Here is a 21,448-nt window from a genome sequence, read left to right on the forward strand (position 1 = left end):
TACACTTCTAGTCATGCAAGTTTTCCCCCAGAGTGCTATCAAGGAATTTGCTGCACTAGATGATGTTGATCCCTCTTCTGTTCCTTGCTTTAAGCATTCCAAATCAAAAACATTGTGAAAGAGAGACATCAGACCTCTTGGCCAAAGGGGGAGTTGTTTAAGAAATTGTTGGTGAAGCTCATAATGATCAAAAGAAGCGTGGGGGTAAGAAGAAGGGGTGAGAAGGGTGGGGGAAGATCACCAAGTGCTTCCAGACAAGACTCATGTATGCAACTCTGCCATCTCCCATTGGAGACTGCCAGGCCTCCCTCCTCCCTTCCCACTCCTTATTCCACTGCCTCGCATTTTCTGTCTCGAGAAACAGATACTAGAACAGCCTTCACCAGGAGGGGGCTGCTAAGTGAAAATCAAAAGTGCATCCCATTTACACAAAAATGGGATGGAGAAACACCTTGCAGAAAGAAAGTGAGGAGGCTGAAAATGCAGTTAAAATTTGTTTCCCCATGGAAAAGCTTTAGACCATATCAAATAACTCTCTCTGAGAGAAGGAAATGCAAGCATTTAAACTGACTTAATTAGCACAGTGGACTTTGGGGTTTGTGTGTTTATATTTCCCTTTAAAAAGTAATTACTTATGGTTTATATTTGTATTTTAAAATGTACAGAAAATTCTGTTTTACAAGCCTAGATTTTCATTTACTGTGCTGGATGCTATAAAAAGCTGTTAAAACCTTTCTGAGTGATCAAGTGAGACTTTGATCCCAACAGCTGAGAGGCTCTTGGGTAAACTTAAACAACATTTATTTTTGTGTAAGTAAGTCACTAGACTGTGCAAAGCATTGATAGCCTAACACACCAGGCAGACAAGACTGAGTAGCTAAGGGAAACTTAAGAGAATGGAGCATTGAAATTCTACTTGAAAACATGTGAGTCTTGGCAAACATAACAACTTTAAATCTCATTCTCCCTTTCTGTAGTTCCTTTTAGTGAATTTGCTACTGTAGACAAAAGAAGTGGTTTCTCTTTCCATGAGATAATGCAACTGAAATCCCCAAAAGTAGTCTGTAGTCCCCAAGATTCAGTGCAATTCTGGTTACAAGGACATATGACTTCAGTTTTTACTTCACTGAGATCAAGGATTAAATTCATTTTTTTCTTCATACATACTATTCTAGAGAAAGCACCAAACCAAGACCACATTTCATAAGTATGGCCTAAAAATGTATGGTCCATAAATGCTTATAAATGCATAATGATTGTTGTGTTATCAAAGCATGTACAAAGGAGTAGCTGCAATTCTGTGCTGTTTATTAAGAATTTCCTTTTACATGTACTGTTAAATCATTTAGAAGTGAGGTGGGAGTGCCCCCTTGTGTTTACAGTAGAATGATCTCAACGGTCATCCCACTTGAAATCACAAAGCGGGGAAAATTTAGCCACTCCTGTACCAAACATTGCTATCCCAGACTGGCTGTGGGTCAGGTGTACCTGTCTGATCGGCATTGCAAAACAGATTGCTTACGAGTTCAAACAAGGTTTCAGCCTCTTGTCTTGTCATGCACCATCCTACAGTGAATTTCTGCTTCACCAGCTCTTCTGCTGCAGCCTTCAGAAATCTCTCACTGTGTGCAGGCCCACGGCCCGGTCCTACGCAGGGTGTGGAGGAAGATGGGCAGGAGCCACAAGCTGCCTCTCTGCAGGCTGTTCCTCCCAGTGCCTGCGAGGCAAGCCTTGCCTCTGTTGCAGAAATGTGGGTATAAAGTAAGAACAAGTTATTGCAGATCCTAACGTGGTCTGTGGTAACTCGAAGTGGGGAGACAGGAGGAGAGGGATGTATTGAGCTGGACCCACAGGATTTCTGGAAGGAGAGGACACGTGTAATTTCTCAGTCTGCCTCTGCCTACAACCAGTCTGGTGGGCTAGGTAAGGTTTCTGAATCCTTGGACACTCCCAGTATAATAGGAAATCTTTATGCTAGAGCTATCTGGTTTTATCCCTTACTTATACATAAGAGACAAACCCTACAATCAAGCTGTGTCACAAACTCCCACTGCAGTCCATGGAAACTACTTAAACATGCCAATAAACTGCAAGATCTTCAAGAGAAATGAAACATATCAATTAACATTTCCTGAAGTGAGATCCACTCTTCTCTTCGTATCTACTTATGCAAGACTAAGTGCATGCATGAATAACCCATGTAAAGAAGAGAAAGAAAAATAAAGAAAGAAAAACGAAAGAAATGTGACAAAACAGTTGTTTCAAATGCTGTGTTTGGCCCAATGAACTAGCATAGTTTCAAGCAAATTATCTGACACTTAAGACAGCATAAAGCAGCACTGATGAGCTTCCTTCTTTAACAGGGCTTAAAAAGTCTTTTTTCTTTCTTATAAAATAGAGCACTACCATCAAAGGATTTTTTTAGTTCAGACCATACAACATATAGCACACTGTGGTGGCTTCTGAAGTTCTCTTTGCTTTTCCATTGTTTTAGAGGAGTAGAGGATTGCTCCACAGCCCCACATGAACTCAGCGGAAAGTGTGTACCATGCCGAGTCCATGGACAGTAACATTTGTATCACCTGGCTCTGTAGCCAGTATGTCAATAAAAAACTGTTGGTGGACTCTTTCCCATATGGGTGCAATGTCAGGAATTGCAGATGGGCTGAGTGGCATGCCCACAGCTAGAAGAGGCAACGTAAAGACTGAAACACTTAAGACACCTACAAGAAACCTGGGACTGTATCTCCTATAGATGGTCTAGGAGGATGAATATGAAAAAGTGAGTAGGTGCTCCTGCCACTGGTACCAAGTGCCCCATGCACTGTGGTTCAGAGTCCTGGACAGAGAAAGAACTTCATTATCTGGTAGTAATATGATCCCTCCAAGGAGGACAGCAATACTCAACATGTGTGTACGCAATCAGCCCTTTTCATCTTGGACATAGCCCTGGTGCAGTGCAACCGCCACTAGCCAGGGCCACACAATAAGTCTGGCAACTGTGCCAGCTCCTGTGGGAATAGTCAGCTGCATTACAGCGTTAATGGGTTGCACTGTGCATGCAGCTACCAGGGTCACTCACCAGCTTCTCCACCCCCATCTGGCATCCTGACCTCCCCTACGCAACACCAGGTTGCCCTGGGGCAGTGGGCTGCTTGCCTCTCCCAAGACCAGATAGTGGCCAGGCCTTTTTATATCTTGTACAATGACCCAGGCTTCAACCTAGGAGGTGCTCCAGATGAGGCCGAGGGTCAACTGCTCTTCCCTGGTGGCCTGCTCAAGCTTCATACTGTAACTTGGCTGCTCTGCAAGGTTCCTGCATTTAGAAACACTGCATGCTCACTACCTGTGGCAGGGCAATTGCTTCTTGTCACAAGAACCACATAAATCAATCTCATCTGCCTATTAGCTGCATGTTCTGTAGCCAAGAAGAGCATGTTCCCAGTGCTGACAGGGAGTGGCAGCCTTGTCTCATACTTTCCCTACATAGCATGTGTAAAACTGAGGACCAAAAAACAGGACGGCCTTGTCTTACTCTACCGTCCACTGTTGATCAGGCAGAGAGAGTATGCAACTTCTGAAAAGCCCAGGTCTTTCCCCGTGTTGCCCAGAGAGCTCCTTTGAGTTTTGGGGAGTACCCAAGAGAGCACAACCAGGCAAAGCAGGTTAGAGCGTAGGAGGACCTTCAGCAGGAGGAACCTTGTCTGAGTAAGTTCATCTTAACAGAAGGACACAGCCTCACCAGCATCGGGAGCCCAGCTACCAGCTCCAGTCAGGAGTATCAGACAGGGAACTTGTGCTTGTGTACATGGGAAGAATTTGCAATGCTGTGTGTTCCCTCCTAGGAAGTCAGCAATACATTAGTTTACCTTCTCTTCAAGTTTACAAATCATTTAGACAACTGAAATGACTGATTTGTGGTTTTAAAGGAATATTGTCACAGTTATAGGATTAACTATGCTGCCCTCCTCTTTCTGTTCTTTACAAATACAGCTCCCCGCCTTCAAAAACCAGACAGACTAACCTTACATATCCTACAGTGGAGCATCACAATTGTCTTGCTTTTTTAGTAGGACCAGCCACAAGCTGTACTGGTCTGAAATATCAACTGTCCACATAATTTAATTGTATTTAAACAGATATGATTTCTTCCTTATAGTACAAGAGTAAATAGCAGCAAACAATAGAAGAACAGACTTCTCAAACCCCAAACACTTTTTATTTTAGTGGTGGAATTCTTGCATTCAGGCATCATTAAATAGATGCTACACTGCATTTTGGAGGGATCAAGTATGAGGTTTCACATCGTATTCATAGCTGTCTAAGTATTAGCTGCTGTCAGGGGACATCACCCTGCTCAACTCTTCCCCAGCCCAGGGTGTGTGATCCCACCACTTCCCTTCTCTAAATCTAGTGGTTAGGTGGTCACAATGTGAATCAGCTCAGGTGTCTGGTTTGCTAGAAAACTAAAGCTGCAAAAAAAAATTGTTTTCTATTGCACCAGGTAATTGCTTGTAGCAGCATGATGATTAGCCTGTGGTGGTGACAGGGGAGGAAGGAAGAACAAAGTCACCTCTTTCAGCAGCAGCTCCTAAGTTTTACCTAACTGTAAAGTTAAAACACATCTATAGAAAGTGCTGATCGAGCTCTCCCTGTATGAGAAGAACTCAGCTGCTAAAAGCAAGATACACTCACAAAGCCTGCTAACACACTATCCTGTCCTGGAAAGCTCGCTATTTTTAAGAACAAGACAACATGGAAACAAAATTCTACAATAAATGATTTGAGAAATGCCTGTGTCTATGCAAGTTTCATAGAAGGAAAGACTTATGCACCATGCAAAGTGAAGCCTTGGCTCAAAATTAACTCTTTTAAAAATATATTAGCATTGTAGATAATGCAGTTACATTTTCCTACATCTTTACTACTTTTAAAAAAATAATTGTATGTGTTTTAATACGCATACTATGAATAAAATAATATGTATGCATATTTATTTTCTTATTTTATCAAATGAAACATTCCAAGCAGTTAGAGAAGTTTCCAAGAAACCTCCACTTCAAAGGGAGTGCCTGTTTCTCACCCCAAGATCCATACTTATTGTATCCACATTCAATTCCAGATGCTGGAATGTAGTTTTACAACTTTGTTTTACAATTTTGTTGTCATAGTTCACATGATACTGGTTTCAGAAAGAGCAAATTGAGTATGTGTTGGATTTCCTTATTCTGTATAGGGTGTCATCATAGGATAACTTAATTGTAAGCAAGCCTCTGAAAGATGGCAATATTAACAACAGTTTTGGTTAAAAAAATCAAATAGCTCAGCAGCCTTGTCTTCTCTAAGAACCAGAGGCAGCCTCTTGTTAAGGAATGTGAGAGAAGGCCCCGGGGAGACCTTATAGTGGCCTTCCAGTACCGGAAGGGGGCCTATAAGAAAGCTGGGGAGGGGCCGTTCCCAAGGGCATGTAGCGATAGGACAAGGGACAACGGTTTTAAACTAGAGCAGGGTAGGTTTAGGTTAGACATTAGGATGAAGTTCTTTACAATGAGGGTGGTGAGGCACTGGCACAGGTTGCCCAGAGAGGTGGTGGAAGCCCCATCCCAGGAGACATTCAAGGCCGGGCTTGATGAGGCTCTGAGCAACCTGATCTAGTTGAAGATGTCCCTGCTTACTGCAGAGGGGTTGGACTAGATGACCTTTAAAGGTCTCTTCCAACCCAACACATTCTATGATTCTATGAAGATATATTTCCTATTTAAAAGTGAGTTTGACACTCAATTTGTCCAGGCTGTATAAATATGACAGAAAAGCCCTTTTCTCCCTATGCTCTGTTAATGAATGAAGTGACTGCAAGTTACATTAATTAACAGCTGGGTCCTAAAACTATGAGAAGAATAGAAAACAGCAAGTTGCTCTTCTCCCATCTTTCCACAATACTTGCACTTCAATGCTAACATCTCATCCGAGCCTGTTCATTTCATCTCTTAAGGGCGAGCAAAAACCAGTAAGATAAACAGCAACTACACAGAAATTAAATGAAGCGTATTATCTTCCTGTAATATGCTGTTTATGCAAAATAACATAGAAGAGACTTGAACACTGGAAGAAAGATGATGTTCCCAAGCACTAACAAAGACTCAGACTGAAATTTCCCTCAATTATTTTTGGGCATACTGAAATGCTGCTGTAGTTCAAGATAATGAATGCTTCTGTTAAACAATAAAATAGTTACAATTATGTACTCCTGCAGACAGCACACAGCCTTACATTGGTCAGCATAGGAAAAAAATAGCTAATTTAACTTAAAATTATTAATACTATTTAGTTTGTCTGTCTTAATACACCAACTTTATTGCTTCTTTTAACTAAGTAAGCGTAGAGGGTTTGTGGTTTTTTTCTTGTATAAAGCCTAGTTATGCTTTATCATTAATTTTAGCCATATATTAACTGATTAGATTATGACAACAAACCAAATGTGTCAGTATAAGCAACCGTTGTACATTTAGATACTCTATCTTTGCAGCAGAAAACCCAAATACCCACCACAGCTGTACTCAGACTTCAGACAGATACCTAAAAATGAAAATGCTTGTTAAAAACAAACCTTCATTAAATCCTCACAAGTGGTATGAAGACAAACTGAGAGAACTATTTTGAAGGCACAAAATCATCATCCAAGAAGAACTGAAAAAGGGCAAAAGGAAACCCACAATAGTACATGCCAGTTTAACGGTGTTTAGTCTATCAAAATTAATATTGTATTCCTTTTCAAATTCATGAGGCACAGGAAGTCTGTTCAGAGAAAATTAGGCCATGAAATTGCATTAATTTTTTGCTCCTGTGTTCTGTGTGGAAGATCTGGGGAAATTCCCCACACCACACCACTTTTGAGGCATTCATCATAGAAGTTGCTTCAAACTTCTCGAAGATGCTGCAGTTTCAACAGGATCAGATGATGCTCTTAGAGGAACCCAGCAAAACTTGTGAACTGCTACTTGTGGTATGTGAGCTGTCACTTGAAATTGCTCCGATGCTAAAGAAGGGCAAGTAGCAAACAGGACTATAATGTTTTGAAAAGGTTCTAGGGAAATCCAGGAAACTACAGCCCACTAAGCTTTACATCTGTACCAGGCAAATAAGTAAAAATTTCATATTAAAAGTGTGCATCTGGATAAATATGATCTGTAAGGCAAAGGTCAAAATGCTTGGTAAACTCACATCATGCTTCTCATCATCAAGCATGTGATAACATGATCTACTGCACTGATTCCCTAAAGCCTCTTAGCAAATGATTTTAGGCAAACTAAGCAGACATAAGAAGTAAAAGATAGGAAACAGAGGGTAGAAGTAAATAGTTCATTTTCATGGTGGCAGAAAACTACCACAGAAATCTGCATGACCTATACTGGTAAACTGACTGAACTGACCTGAAAAACGTGGTATAAGGGGGGCAAAAAAATTAGTAATCATTCATTGCTGATGCATAAATAGCTGCAGAAGCTTTAAAAACTGAGTGGGTATAACAGCAACACAAGAAATTCAACATAGATCAATATAAAGCACTGCTCATTGAGAAAAGCAAACACAACAGCAAATGTAAAATGATGGGCTCTGACCTGTATTGCTCAGACGCGAGATCCTGCACTTATGACAGTTCTGTGGAAACATCAGCTCCGTGCACAGCAACAGGCACAGAGGAAACCAAAGTTTAGGAAGTGCTAGGGAACAAAAGAAAATGGAGAACATCATCACACCTCTGCATAAGCCCATGTTGTACCTGCTTCTTGAATACAGTGAATACTCTGGGACTCCCATCTCAAAAAAGTTTGGAGAAGAGCAGTGAGACTAAGGTCCAACAGTAAGAACTGATTCCTATATGAGGAATGATTAAGTAAATGAGGTTCCTTCAGCCTGAAGAAGAGACTGGGGCAGGGGGAAGCTTAATGAGGGGATGACTGCAGAGGGCCGGATCGCCCACCACTTCTAAAACCATAAATGAGCAGGTAGGCAGGTACAAGCAAACTAAAGGAGGTGCATTTTCCTGTAATGCTAATTAAGGTGTGGTACTCCTTGCCATTGTTATTGTGAATGCTAAAATTTTATAAAGGATCTGGGGAAGACTGGACAAATTTCTGGGCAGCAAATTAATCGAAGATTCACGCGCGCGCACACACACACACAAAAAAACACCTTCTAGGAAGTGTCTGAGTTTTATATTCCCAGAGGCTGTGCAAATATTCAGGGAAGGATTCCTACGTGCTTGTTCTATCCCTACTCCCCTCCCTAGGCATTTACTTTTGGCTACAGTTGGAGGCAGGATATTGGGGGATGGGGGTGGGTGGACCTCTGGTCTGACCCTGTACAGCTGTTCTAATGTTTTAATGATCTCATTCATCATTAAAAAAAGCGCTCGTCTTTCTGTGACACTACAGTGACAAAAAATTCCATAAGAGAGAGTTGAGAAAAAGTTTAAATAAAGACTTCTGGTCTCTGTACAACATTAAAAACAGGGCCAAAATCATAAGCTAAATGAAATTGTTTCCCAATTCATGCATTTTATGATGCATAATGTAAAATACGGCAAAGTCAGCTCAGGATTTTACAATGAATACTATCTGTTCTGAGAAGGAGGAAATTAAAGGTGCATACAATGGACTTCCTGCTGGGAAGGTGAGAGGAGAGGGGAACTCAGCATCCCAAAGGATGCCCTGGTAACAACCCCAAACCAAACCGAGAGATGTGAGTCATCAAAGCTGCAAAGCTATTGGAGAAAATCCAGGAAGCCAGACTTAAAATAGGAACAGAAGGGAAGTGGGGGGAGACAGAAAAAAAGAGAAAGAACGAGAGAAAGAAATAATCTAAAACAACAAAAGAGAAGTTGGAGAGAATTACTTGGAGCTGAAAAGCCCTGAAGGTAGCCACACCACCAGCCCTTCAGGCTGGCATACATTTTTGTGGGCCTCAAAAGAGGCAATCTGGTACGTCCCCATTATCTCATAACCAGCACTCCCTTCCGCCAGTGCTTACGCTGTGCATAAATGTGCAGCTGTGTGGTGAGCTAAATTCGGAAGCGACTAATCTATAAACTAACACTTTATGGCAACCAGGCTTATGGTTCAGAGACTAGCCTTAGGATTTCTCTGGGGAGGTGTTGCACCCTTATCCAGACACCTGAGATACAGGTTAAAGATGCAGAAGCCTGAAGGAGGGGAAAGGCAGGCAGCTAAGAAGGAACCTTACTTTTAAATATAATCTGCAATTGTGGTGTATGTTTTTATATTCTTTTGGTTAACTTTTTTCAGCCTTGTAATTGTAATTGTTGCCTACCTACAATAAAGGTCTACTTCACTTTACCCACAAGCTTGTCCAGTGCTAGCAGGCTTAGGTGATGCTGAGAAATATGAGGCACATTTCTTTGTGGATAAAAAGTTTGCATACAGCGTGCATTCAGGCACTGCTAGTAAACCTGTACCCTACAATCTAACAGAGAGATGAAGAGTTTCTTCTGCCAAATTACAAAAGCCAGTGTGCGGTAATGTTGCAAAGTTTAAGGCTCCCGGCAGTAAGTGCACACCCATATTTCTCCTGCAAAGCTCACAATACAGAGCAGTATCCCACAGCCCTGGACAGGCCCTTAGTCACCTCATTATTTATAACTTTCTTATTATCAATTGCAAACTGAAATAGTACTCGTTCATGCTTTATGTAATGTACTGCGGACTTAAATTATGAGTCTCTCTATTTTTTCCCCTGAAAAGAAATTCCATTCTTTGAAAGAATAACATATGTAAAAGGCCTCCACGGTGTGCTGTGGAAAAGACATAATTATTTAGCACTTACGAAAGGTATGGTAAGGACCTGCCTGCTTTCTTTAGGGCTAATCAAGTCATGATTAATGGCTGTGATTACTTTGCTTATTTTTAACCCTGATGTCACCGAGGAAGGGTGGGTTAACATTTTCAGTGTGACAAACATCAGTATTGGGGCCTTTTGAATAGGTCACATGGATAGATAACAATGGCGTAAACTGCTCGCCTGTGCCCAAGTTCAGCTGCTGAGCCTGCCTGAAGCACTAGCAACTATTCCCTGATGCTTATCACTTCGAGCTCTCTCTCCTACAGAAACAGCAGCCCAAACAAGTGCAGGTAGGAGGCACTCAGAGAAAAAGGCAGCATATAGAATCATGGAATCATCTAGGTTGGAAGGGACCTTTAAGATCATTGAGTCCAACCATCAACCCAACACTGACAAAACCAACACCAAACCATGCCCCTCAGCACATCTACTTGTCTTTTAAATACCTCCAGGGATGGTGACTCCACCACTTCCCTGGGCAGCCTGTTCCAATGCTTGACAACCCTTTCAGTGTAAAGATTTTTGCTAATATCCGTCCTAAACCTCCCCTGGCATAACTTGAGGCCATTTCCTCTTGTCCTATTACTGTTGGGAGACAAGACCAACCTCCACCTCACTACAACCTCCTTTCAGGTAGCTGTAGAGAGCGATAAAGTCTTCCCCCAGCCTCCTTTTCTCCAGGCTAAACAACCCCAGCTCCCTCGGACGCTCCTCATAAGACTTGTTCTCCAGACCCCCCACCAGCTTCATTGCCCTTCTCTGGACCCGCTCCAGCACCTCAATGTCTTTCCTGTAGTGAGGGCCCCAAAACTGGACACAGCACTCGAGGTGGGGCCTCACCAGTGCCGAGCACAGGGGGACAATCATTTCCCTGGTCCTGATGACCACACTATTCCTGATACACTCCAGGATACTGTTGGCCTTCTTGGCCACCTGGGCACACTGCTGGCTCATATTCAGCCAGCTGTCAACCAACACCCCCAGGTCCTTTTCCACCAGACAGCTCTCCAGACGCTCTTCCCCAGGCCTGTAGCGCTGCATGGGGTTGTTGTGACCCAAGTGCAGGATTCATCACTTGGCCTTGTTGAACCTCATACCATTGGCCTTGGCCCACTGATCCAGCCTGACCAGATCCCTCTGTAGAGCCTTCCCACCCTCAAGCAGATCAACACTCCCGCCCAAAGACTTTTTCCCTTATGTATCTACAGCAGAAAAGACAGTGGGCCAGCTGCAGCTTGCAGTCTGACATTTGGGTCAGCCTGCTTGCAGTCAAGAGGAAGATTTCAGACAGGTAAAATGGGATGTGGAAGAAGAAAAGCATAGAGGAAACGAGTGTCAACTCCTGCCATGGGCTGCAGAAGAAAACATTTTTCAACTATTTAGTTTTCGTGGTACTATTAATCTCAATAATATTAGGGATAAAATTGCCAGATGTTTTAGCACTTTACAACTCACTTTTCTAGACTTCCCTTACCTGCCCCAGACAGTCAGACCCTTTTATTGAGGGTCCATCTTGTGGATCATCGTTTTCTGTAGTACTCTTAACAACTTGTCAAAACACCAAACAATTTTTTGAGCTTTTCTTCACCATTCATTTTTTTTCCTGATTTCCTCAACTAAGTTGATTGATACGCTAAACCTCTCAATAAACAGGCAGATGAAAAAGACTATTTATAAACAATTAGTGAGAACCTCTATAAATATTATGAGAATTTAGGATGTCATTTCACATCAGTTTAAAGGTCATCTAAGCTGTAGTGCTTCTGCCATCCCCACTGTAGCCCAGATACCTGCTCCGACTTCTTTCACTAGCGCTTCCACAGCAGTACAGGAGGACGACTCAGCTGGAGACTAAGCCGCTTTTTGATTGAGGTACAACTATACAATATCTGTACAACTGTACAGACCTGCGGCTGTACAACTACAGATGGCTAAAGTTGTAGTTGTGGCTCTAGCTGTGCTGGGACTGGGGCAGCCCACCCTTGGGTTCACTGTGAACAGCATCCTTAGGCTTTCTAGAGTGAAAAACTGCAGAAAGCTGCTTTTTTTTTTTTCTTTTCTCTCTCTGTTGCAGCTAAGAGATTTTTCAGCCCTGATGACTTGTAATGTCATACAGAGATAAAGCATGCCGTGCTATTTCCAAAAAGGGAAAGAATGTCTGTGTGGTTAAGGTTTCAGAAACATCTAATTAGAGATGAAGGGAAGTTGAAACATTCAGGCATAGCTATAGCAGGTTAACCACTTGGAGCCCAAGGGAACAGTAACAGAAGACAGATATAAGAAACAAGTACTCAATGAAAAACTTTTTTTGTATGTTTGGGAAGTGGAGCTGTATCAGGTCCCTCCCTTCGCTTGCGAGCTCTGTGCTTTACACAAATGCCCTGTAACGCAAAAAGCACGAACAGCGCCGGCATCAAAAGCCAGCCTCGAGGGCTCATTCTTCCTTTCCCCTGAGGGCGTACCATCCCCAGCGAGAGAGGGCAGCCCCCTCCCGTCTGCTCCCCTCCGCCCCTGGGAGAGAGGACAGGCGGGCGGGCAGCCAAGGCCGAGGCCGCCTCCCGCTCAGCCCGCCTGACCTGCGGAAGGCTTGTGGCGTGGGCCTCGGGCTGAGGGGCCTGCCTGAGGGGGCAGGCAGCGCCTCCCGCCGCGGGGCGCCTTCAGCCACCGCCGCTGAGGCCCGGGCGCTCTGGCAGCCGAAGGGAGGCCGCACCGCCGCGGGCGCCCCGCCTCGCCCTCGGCGGGCAACACGTCAGTGGGGCAGCCAACGGCTCCCCGCCCGCGAGGTAGAGGGAGCGGGCACAAGGCGGGGCAACGGACAACAGCCGCTCCGCGCCCTCCCTCGCTTCCTTGCTCACGCTCTGGGCGGCAAAGCGCGACCCCGCGCGAGATCCTCGGCGTCCCCGCCCCTCGGCTCGCGGGGAGAAGGGCGGGACCAGCCTCGTTCCCACCCCACAGCGTAGATATAAAGGCAGCGGGCGCCCCCTTCTTCTTCCTTTTCCTGCGGAGCTGCTGTAGGGGCGGGCAAGGTGGGTGCAGTGTGGGCTGCCGCTCCGGTGGGGCTGGAGGGCACCTGGGTTTCGTATCTGCGTTTGGCTGCTCGGGAGGCTCGCCCGCGAAGCACTTGAGGCTGGAGCTGGCGGGATGTGGCTGGGAGCCGCAGGCACGGCCAGACGCTAGCCGGCCGCGCGGGCCGCAGCCGCGGTGTGCGGCGCCCGCTGCAGCGAGGGGCCGGAGGGGCGGACTACGTGTCCCGGCAGGCCGCCTGCCTCGGCGGGGCCCGTTCCCCCACCGGAAGCGGTGTCCCGCGGCGCGGGGCAGGCTGGGATGGGCGGCGGGTACCATTTTGCCCTGGTGCGGGCGGCGGCCGGCGGGGCGCTGCTGGGCCTGCGCCATTTTGATGTCCAGCCGGTGGCGGGGGGGAGCTGTGAAGGGTACCTTAGCGGGGTGGTGAAGGAATTGGGGTTGGGGGCAGCCCCTGGCCCGGGCGAGGCGGCCTTTCACTTCTCACTCGGTTGTCGTTTGAATTAGTATCTCAAATGCTGCCTGATGCTGAGGGATGAGGTCGGCCTAAGCGTCACGATGAGGTGTTTCGGTGAAAGGTTAGGGGTCCTCGAATAAGGCAGGCTTGCAATGTTCGTTTGGTGTAGGGTTGGTGCGCAGATTTGTGTTGCCTGTAGGTTTCATAGGGCTCAGCCATCGGCATCATGGAATTGTCCTATAATGGAAGACTTTTAAAAACATAGTTACTGTAAAATCCATAGATCATGCCAAGAAAAAACCGACCACAATCTGTATATGCGTTTTGAATGCGAATCATGAGATTACTTTAACGTTTTAACTACTGATGTGTCTTTTTTTTGATAGGCAATGAGACAGCAGAATAAAGGGAGACTTAATAAAAAATACATATAAACCTGCCCCCCCCAAAAAGGATCCTGTGGTCTTTTTTCCCCCTCTTGCGATGTTAATGTCATTGAGCCACAGTACTTCTGGAAGAACCGGACTATACAACAACAAAATACAGTTAGAATTCTAGGCTCTTATCTGCAAGCAAAGATAAGGAGATGGTTGCATTTATGTAGGAAGTTGTCGAGTGCATTCATTCCGTGTTGAATTAGCTTGTCTAATGATAGCCTGAGTCATATGTTAGATAACTGAACAGTAAAATTTTTGAATCTTTACAATCCGTTAGTAACCCTTGGTTATTGAGTGTAATAAGCAAGCTTAACTCGAGGTTTTCCATAGCTTAAGTTGTTTTTGTGATCTGAAACAAAACAAGTTTAATAAGTTACCTGTAATGGATTGCTACATTTATTTGATCTACATAGTGCAGAGTGAGAAACATTATTTTTGAAGTGTGTGTTTTTAAACTATTTTATATGACAAAACAAATACCTTGTCATGTGTTTGTCTAGTTGAGCTGGTAGATTTAAATATTTCTTATGTGATTAAAACTGAATTCTCTAAATCAATTGAAATCGGTCCTTTTACTTAAAGGACTGAAACCTTGAGATGATGATTTTTCATTAATCCTTTGAACTGAAGTTTAATAGTGTATGCAGTTATTTCTGCAGTGCTTTTAATATGGTATTTCAAGTGGATTTAACTTATAACTCCTTTGTTACTTAAAACTGGCTGCATTTCTTGCTGCTTTCTAAAAGGCCTCCTGCAAAATTGAGACTTACGTACTTAACGTATTATTGTTTCTGAGACTTGAGAAATTGTTGATGATTACTGTCTTATAATGTGTGTGACTTAGTGGCCTGGTAATAAGAATCTGCTGATTTCAAGTGTTAAGTTTGTTTGTTTTTAGGTATGATGGAGAGGAAGTTTTCAGTGGTGTCCAATGCATTGTACAGAAACATTAAGGTAATGGCTCTGGATTTTTTAATTTTATTGCTCTAGAAATAACACAACATTTCTATTGTTCATCAAGATGATAAATGTTTCAATTTCTTACTTAATTTCTATATTTTTTTCTGTGAAAAGTATGGAATATGTTAAGTGCCAGAGGGTTGTCATCTTTATATGGCTGCTGAGTGGGACAAAAAGGAAAACCAGTTACCGTATACTGCATTTTCATAGTTGCCATCAAACTGATGAGTAATTTATTTTATGCTCTTCACTGAGTTAAGGTCAGCCCTTAGGTCAGTTGTTTTCGCTTTCATTTCTTTTGCTGTGGCATTTAAAAAAGCATGAAGACCCATGTGATAAATCACTCTGTTAACTTGTGCTAAATTATACTGATTTTGGAGATGGTGTGAGTTAGCTGTCTGGTCATGGTGTGTATTGGAGTTAATGTGAATCTACATACATGACCATTTTGAATGTAGTGGGGATAATGATCCTGCAAACTATAGACGGACAGTAGTATTGTGTTGTGAATAAATGCATGGCCAGTCATATATTTTTTTAAATAGAAGCTTGAATGTCTTTGTTCTTCAGACATTGCAATGGTTGCAAAAGGGTCCGAATCCAATTCAGGGTCTTTTTTTTCTAGTGCATACAAAATTTCGGTTTGTCAGGTATTGAAGACTATTCTAGACCAATATTGAATTGTTCTATGAAAAAGTGAATGTTTAGTGCTTGGTGATTATGTTTCTGACATAATAACATGAGAGATGATGCTAGACCACTGCAAGAGGTATTTTCTACTTTAAAACACAATTTTTCTTTAATTTCAATTTTAGCCCTTCATGGAAGCAGCATCAGAAGTAGAAGAATACTTGGTACACACAAGTGGATTTTCCTGAGAGCTATGTATGTTTTGAATGATCAGTGGGAATAAATTAATATGATAAATGGATTAGCAAAATATGTGTGTGATCAAATTAGTGGGTGTGTCATTAGCTTTAAAATTGAGGTATCATTGTATTTCAGGCATGTTTGACATGGTCTAGTACTATGGGGAGTTGGCAAATATTTTATTTGGGTTGCTGTTGGAGGAGCTGGTAAAATATGCTTATCTGAAGTATTCATACTAAATCTGACAAAGATTACCTTGAGATGGCTTTTAATTGTGAATTTACACTTTATTGGTAGATTAGTATGAGGAAGTGTTTAGGTGAAGAAGACAAGGGGAACATCTGAGGCTCGTTAATAGAAGCAGGCGAAAGTGGTTCAAATTTTAATAAAAATGTGTATTCATCTTTTAAAGAGTATTGTTAGTATTCTCACCTTTTGGAAATGCTAAGAAATAACTTCAGGATCTGTATTCAATTCAAATTGACTCAAATGCTTGCAACTAGTGGTTGGGAGGCAGGGGGATCCACAAGAGTAAAACTTGGTTGTTCCTAATGGGTTGCGCTATATTATGCATGAACATGTAACTGATTTTTTTACTCAAATTTCTAGAATGGTGTGAACAGTTTTTAATAATGGGAATGTCAGGTGTCCTGATGAAAGATTTCCTGGCAACTGTAGTACAACAGCTGGAGGTAATATTTATTGATTAAGCAGTTGAAAATTTTTGTTAATTGTAATGTATTCCCTTTTCAGTACATCTGCATATGAAAGACATAAAGCTTTTTTTAAATATGTGAATATATGAATTGTGTTACAGTTCTCGTCACTGATGTTTAAGTGGTAAATCATGATGAAACTGCCAAACCTGATATGTTGATGAGAAACTTCATACGGATCTGGCTACTGAGATGAAACCACTTAAATAATTCTTTCAAAAGTCACTTAGATTAAATCATTGTCCCAGTTAGTGCTACTTTTATTGCTGTCCCCATCTGCAAGCTAGATGCCACCATGCACCAGGTTGTGAAAAAGGATGTTCGTGCATTATTTAAATTCACTTCAGGTATATGTTGACATGGATATGTGCTGTTGCAACAGCTAACATCATTTAAAGAGCAGAGAGAGGGAAGTGTTAGATCTCTATAACTTGGGGTATCCTGTCTTAGCATGGGTAAAGTCCCCTGGTAAGGAAGTGTTGCTGGTGTTGGAAAGGTAGTGATGTTTGTGCTTTGACCCTCTTAGGACTGTTAACTTAGGGCTCACTCAGATGTTAGCATTTAAGAAAAGCAATGTTAATGATTAAAGGTGGAATTGGGTGGTGAATTTTAATGAATTCTAATTATATTCAAGTGGTTTTAGCTCCAGAGCTAAACTAATTCAGAAGAGCTAGTATAAGATTATACTTGCAGCAGGCAAAAAGCATGCTTGTGAAAGCTTACTGTGCATCAAGAGTATTATTCCATTCCTTATTAAAGAAAGGTACCTTTAAATACCTTGCTAACTGTTGGCAGTTTCTTTTGAAGAACAGGCTTTGTCCCAGTATGTGAAGTTCAAATGCGTGAGTGAAACTTCTTGTGCAGTAGCGCTACCTATAAAATGCTGTATTGTTTAGACAGGCAATATTGCAATTAGGATGTGGAGTGATCTAGAGAAGTTGGAAGGAGCACGCTTTGTTAGTGTAACTAACCAGTGCATTTTATGTCTTTGCAGAGATGCTTGAAGGCTGCTTCTCAATTGAAGGTATGAATTTCAATAAATGTTATGATTAATTTAAAAGCTTGATGTGGGAGTAATGCTTAAAACCATTGGTGTGTCTGATCAGTGAAGAACCTATCCCAAACCTGATTGATTGCTTGATGAAAACACATGTGAATCTGACTTCTGAGTTGAGATTACTGCAACACCAGAACGGATGAAGTGTTTGAAGATGATAGGCTTCATAGTCTGTACATACCTTGAAACTCAGCAAAACTGGTTTAAATAATAATTTTTAAATGACTGCTTTAAAAATGGATTATTGACAACACCATTTATAAGCAGGGAGGGGACATGTAAACTGCTGTATTAGAAATGGAATATTTGGAGTGGGGTTTGCCTGTATCTGTATTATGGAAAACAGGGTGAAACAATAAATGATCTATCTTGGCCTTATTTTGAACTTACAGCTCTAGTTCGGCAGTAGTCTCAACTTTCCTGTTGCTAGCAGGAGAGTCGTAGGTAGAAGAACGTGGTCTGGAAGCAGTTTTTTATTTAATGCTTGTTTGTTGGTGGATTTTAGCTTCTGGAGTTTCCAATATTTTGATAGAAGCTGACAACCAGGTATTAGCTAATTTTCAGAAGCGAAATTCTAAAATCGGATAGGAGAGTGGGAATTACATTTGATTGGTTAGTTGCCTATCATAGTTCATAGCCAAGTTGAGCAATAGCTGGGCAAGAGAAGTGAAATAAATCTTTCTGTGGCATGACTACACTTCTAACTTAAGTTTCACAGCACTTGCGGAGTACTGATAATAATCCAACACATGTTTAATCATGTAGTTTGCTCTGTATGAGAGACTAAATAGATGGCAAGTTATATTTTGAGTGATGAAAAAAATTTTCTGAATTAATAAATGTCTCGGGGGTTTTTTGGACAGGAAATGGTCAGAAATGTAGGAACAAATGCTTTTAGCTTATTCAAAGTCTAAAGTGGTTACAGTTCAGGAATTTTTTGTATTATGACAGTTCATATATTTAATACAGTAGTTGATCAATATATATGGTAAGTTGGTGTAGTAATGAATTCTGTACATAATCAGAATTTAAGAACACTTGTTCCCCAGGGCACAGTGTGTGCTGATAGCTGTGCCTAACCTTGGTTAGCTTTCAAAACTACATGCAAAGTTTTAAAAAAGTGTACATTATTATTGAAATATGTCAAAGGACTAGAGAATGTTTAATTTCTGTATTGCAATCAGAAAACCTATAGAAAAATAGTACATTTCATATCAAACTTGCATTTTCTGTATTGCTTCTGTCTCATCTGTGATGATCCTATCCCGAACCTGAATTCCTTGCTGAAAAATCTAATACGGATCCGGAATCTGAGATGAGACCAAAAGATTTGATTTAAACTTTCTGAAAAGTATTATGATGTCTGTAGGGTTTTAGGGTTTGACTTTTTTTTTTACAGAAATGGTAACACCTTAATGTATACAGATGTTGTATGCTTGCTCAGAAATTGAAATTTCTCCCTCACATGAACTGTTTTACTTAGACCTTGTTCTCTTTTTCCAGTGATGAGTTGGAACACTTTGTCAGTGCTGCCTGACAAATATGGATGATCTGTAACTGGAAGGAAGTGTAACACCTCAAGAGTTTTTGTGGCTTGGAGTGGGATGCCATGTTTTTAAAAGCCTGCTGAAACAGCTGCTGCCACTTTGTTTAGACTGTCTCTCCATATTTGAAATAGCACTTTTCCATGAGCTGCCCTCTGTAGGAAGGATAGCAGTGATATTAGGAAAATGAATGTTGATCTTCAGTATGTGGAAAAACCACTAAGAGTATTTGCCCTTTTAAAATATCATAAGGGTAGACAGACTTGCTGATACTGAAGATCTGTAATAACTTAAAACAATGGAGCTCACCGGTAGGCCCTGTAAAAACAGGGGGAAAGTAAAATGGGTACACACATTCAAACCAGTAAGTCTGCTTTTTGAGGGTGGTGTCCTCCAGGAGATAGGAGGAAGTAGATGAGGTGATGGTGGTATGGAAGCATAAACGTGAAACGCTTGCAAGAAAGAAATTCAAGTGTCGTGAGGAAAGCTGTGGTTACACAAAAGGCAAGGTCTAAAGCTTTCATTGCTGTCTGTATCTAGTGAGGGAGAGCGGAACTGGGGTTTTGTGGACTGCCACTTTAGTGTGAAAGGACCACAACGGTGGAACTGCCCTTTGAGGAATACACTGACTATGTTAACTCCTTGCTGGGTGGGGAAAAGAGGTCAGCAGTGGGAGAAAGCAGTACCCACATTGGAACTTGGGCTTTCATCAGTCACTTCAAAACTAATTGTGCTGTATCAGATCGGCACTCTTCCGTGGAGAAGTCGAGGGGTCATGAATTGGTCACCAATTAAATTGGATTTTAAAGACAAATCTTTATGTACGTAAGATGCAATCTGCCTTAAAGTGTGACTCTCAAACCTATTTGTCAGGAATGCTTTATAAAGGAAGAAACATGAGAACGTAGAAATTGATAGAGCTAGTTAGTGCCTCATTTCAAAATGCACCAAAATACTGAGAAACTACCCTGTAGTCAGCCAAAAGTGACAGCATTAGATGCCAGCAGCTCTCTTCCTTTAGAGAGCTGGAGGAATTCTATAGCTCATGGAATGTGCATATTTCTAAATGACAAATTCCATGAAAAGCCCAGTTTTCTGTCTAAGCAGTATCATGAAGTGCAAAACACTACCAGTAGCAGTTCCTGAAGCATTGGGAATGTCAAAAGTAAGTATCTATCTGATGACTACTAAAATACATGCTAAGGATCTGACCCAATCCAGGAGTGCATTGGCTCACTGAGCATGTCGTATGCTTTGGTCATTGTTCGCAGTAACCAGCTACTTTGGCTAAAGGCTGCTCCTTTTCAGCAAAACTGTGCAAATCGGTCTGTTGAATGTATCAAAATCTGCGGAAATTTGCTACAGAGCAGCCTTCCCTTCACTGTTTTCAACAGGATTTATTATTTTTGTTAATAAACGTTACTGACAAGGGTAGGTATTTCCATGTGTTGTGTTTTGTACATGCTTGCTCTTGAATAAAGATGAGAATGTGACAAACCTGGCTCTTGCACATCAGGTCTGTAGTCACACCACAGTGTTCTCTGACAGCTTGTACTTCACAAGAGCTATAAAGGCAACATGGCCTTGTTGCACTGTCTGGTACAGCACGTACTGGCACATCATATTCCACATTGTGCTCGAGTGACTCCTGGACAACATAAACTCCCTTAGTGATTATGTACTTCAGAAGTGGAGAGGGACCAGTCTCCATACTGTGCCCACTGCAGTTCTGTGAAAAGTCGGGGTGCTGTTGACAGCATTTAATGAAGCTAACTGGGTGGTAAGTCAAAAACTTGCCAGCCCTGGCTAGGTCAATCTCTTCTGGAGGAAAAGAAGATGCTGAAGACCAGAGAAGTGGGTAATGCAGCAGCAATTTGAGTGTAAAGGTACCGTCTTTTTGTCCTTCGGGCTGACGCTAATGTGAAATATAGAAGCTTTTGATGAGATACTGCTATGTGTATCTGCAGTAAACCTGGTGAGAATGAGTTGCTTTTGTGATTTCTGGAATCGAATAAAAGACTACAGAGAAAGTTTTAGAATTGTGGGTGATGCTTTGGATACCTAAAGTACTTCACATCAGTCCTGTTCTGTATGTTTTAAAACATTCCTTGGGGGTGGGTTCTGATCTAGGAGTGACAGTATTGGGTAAAGGGTGCCAGAGAATCATGTTATCTTGCATGTTGGGTGGTGGAGGGCTGTCTCTAGGAGCAGTGTTTAAATCATAAAGAACCCTTCACTTGACACAGAAAAAGGTAGATGTGGCCACTGATTAAGCATATTGGCTATTAGCTGTAAGTCTTTATGAATGCTCCTGTGTTATAAGGCTGAAGAAGATGGGTAAACAATGAAACATGTATTAGTAGTATGTAATATGTAAAGAATAATACTTGTGATGGCTTTTTTGCTTGGTGGGAGGGGGACAACGTGTTTGCAAACCACTTGTGGATTTAGTTCTGGTATGTTTTTTGAATCTGGTAAGATGTTTTATACAAGCAATTGAGATAAGGAGACGTAGTTGTGAAGAGTTA

The 21,448-nt window shown here is 42.0% G+C and overlaps 1 protein-coding gene and 3 non-coding genes across 6 annotated transcripts in view; all 4 read left to right on the plus strand.

Annotated features, from left to right (window-relative positions):
• The first annotated feature begins 12,793 nt into the window (after positions 1 to 12,793).
• The window catches only part of SYNCRIP (synaptotagmin binding cytoplasmic RNA interacting protein), a 46,167-nt gene continuing 37,512 nt past the window's right edge, over positions 12,794 to 21,448 (plus strand). Inside the window, exons 1-6 of one of the 3 annotated variants that reach the window (XM_054195291.1) lie at positions 12,794 to 12,884; positions 14,657 to 14,727; positions 15,549 to 15,618; positions 16,213 to 16,295; positions 17,314 to 17,343; positions 18,880 to 20,806. The gene's annotated coding sequence lies outside the window, so the exon portion shown is untranslated. The remainder of the gene's footprint in view (positions 12,885 to 14,656; positions 14,728 to 15,548; positions 15,619 to 16,212; positions 16,296 to 17,313; positions 17,344 to 18,879; positions 20,807 to 21,448) is intronic. The other 2 variants (XM_054195292.1, XM_054195293.1) reach the window with 2 other exon arrangements.
• On the plus strand, positions 16,447 to 16,513 carry LOC128908012 (small nucleolar RNA SNORD50). The gene has a single exon (XR_008465826.1). It is a non-coding gene; the product is annotated as a small nucleolar RNA SNORD50 (small nucleolar RNA).
• LOC128908013 (small nucleolar RNA SNORD50) lies at positions 17,420 to 17,491 on the plus strand. The gene has a single exon (XR_008465827.1). It is a non-coding gene; the product is annotated as a small nucleolar RNA SNORD50 (small nucleolar RNA).
• On the plus strand, positions 18,623 to 18,693 carry LOC128908011 (small nucleolar RNA SNORD50). The gene has a single exon (XR_008465825.1). It is a non-coding gene; the product is annotated as a small nucleolar RNA SNORD50 (small nucleolar RNA).

This window comes from Rissa tridactyla, chromosome 3 (genome assembly GCF_028500815.1).
Source record: "Rissa tridactyla isolate bRisTri1 chromosome 3, bRisTri1.patW.cur.20221130, whole genome shotgun sequence".
NCBI lineage: Eukaryota > Metazoa > Chordata > Aves > Charadriiformes > Laridae > Rissa > Rissa tridactyla.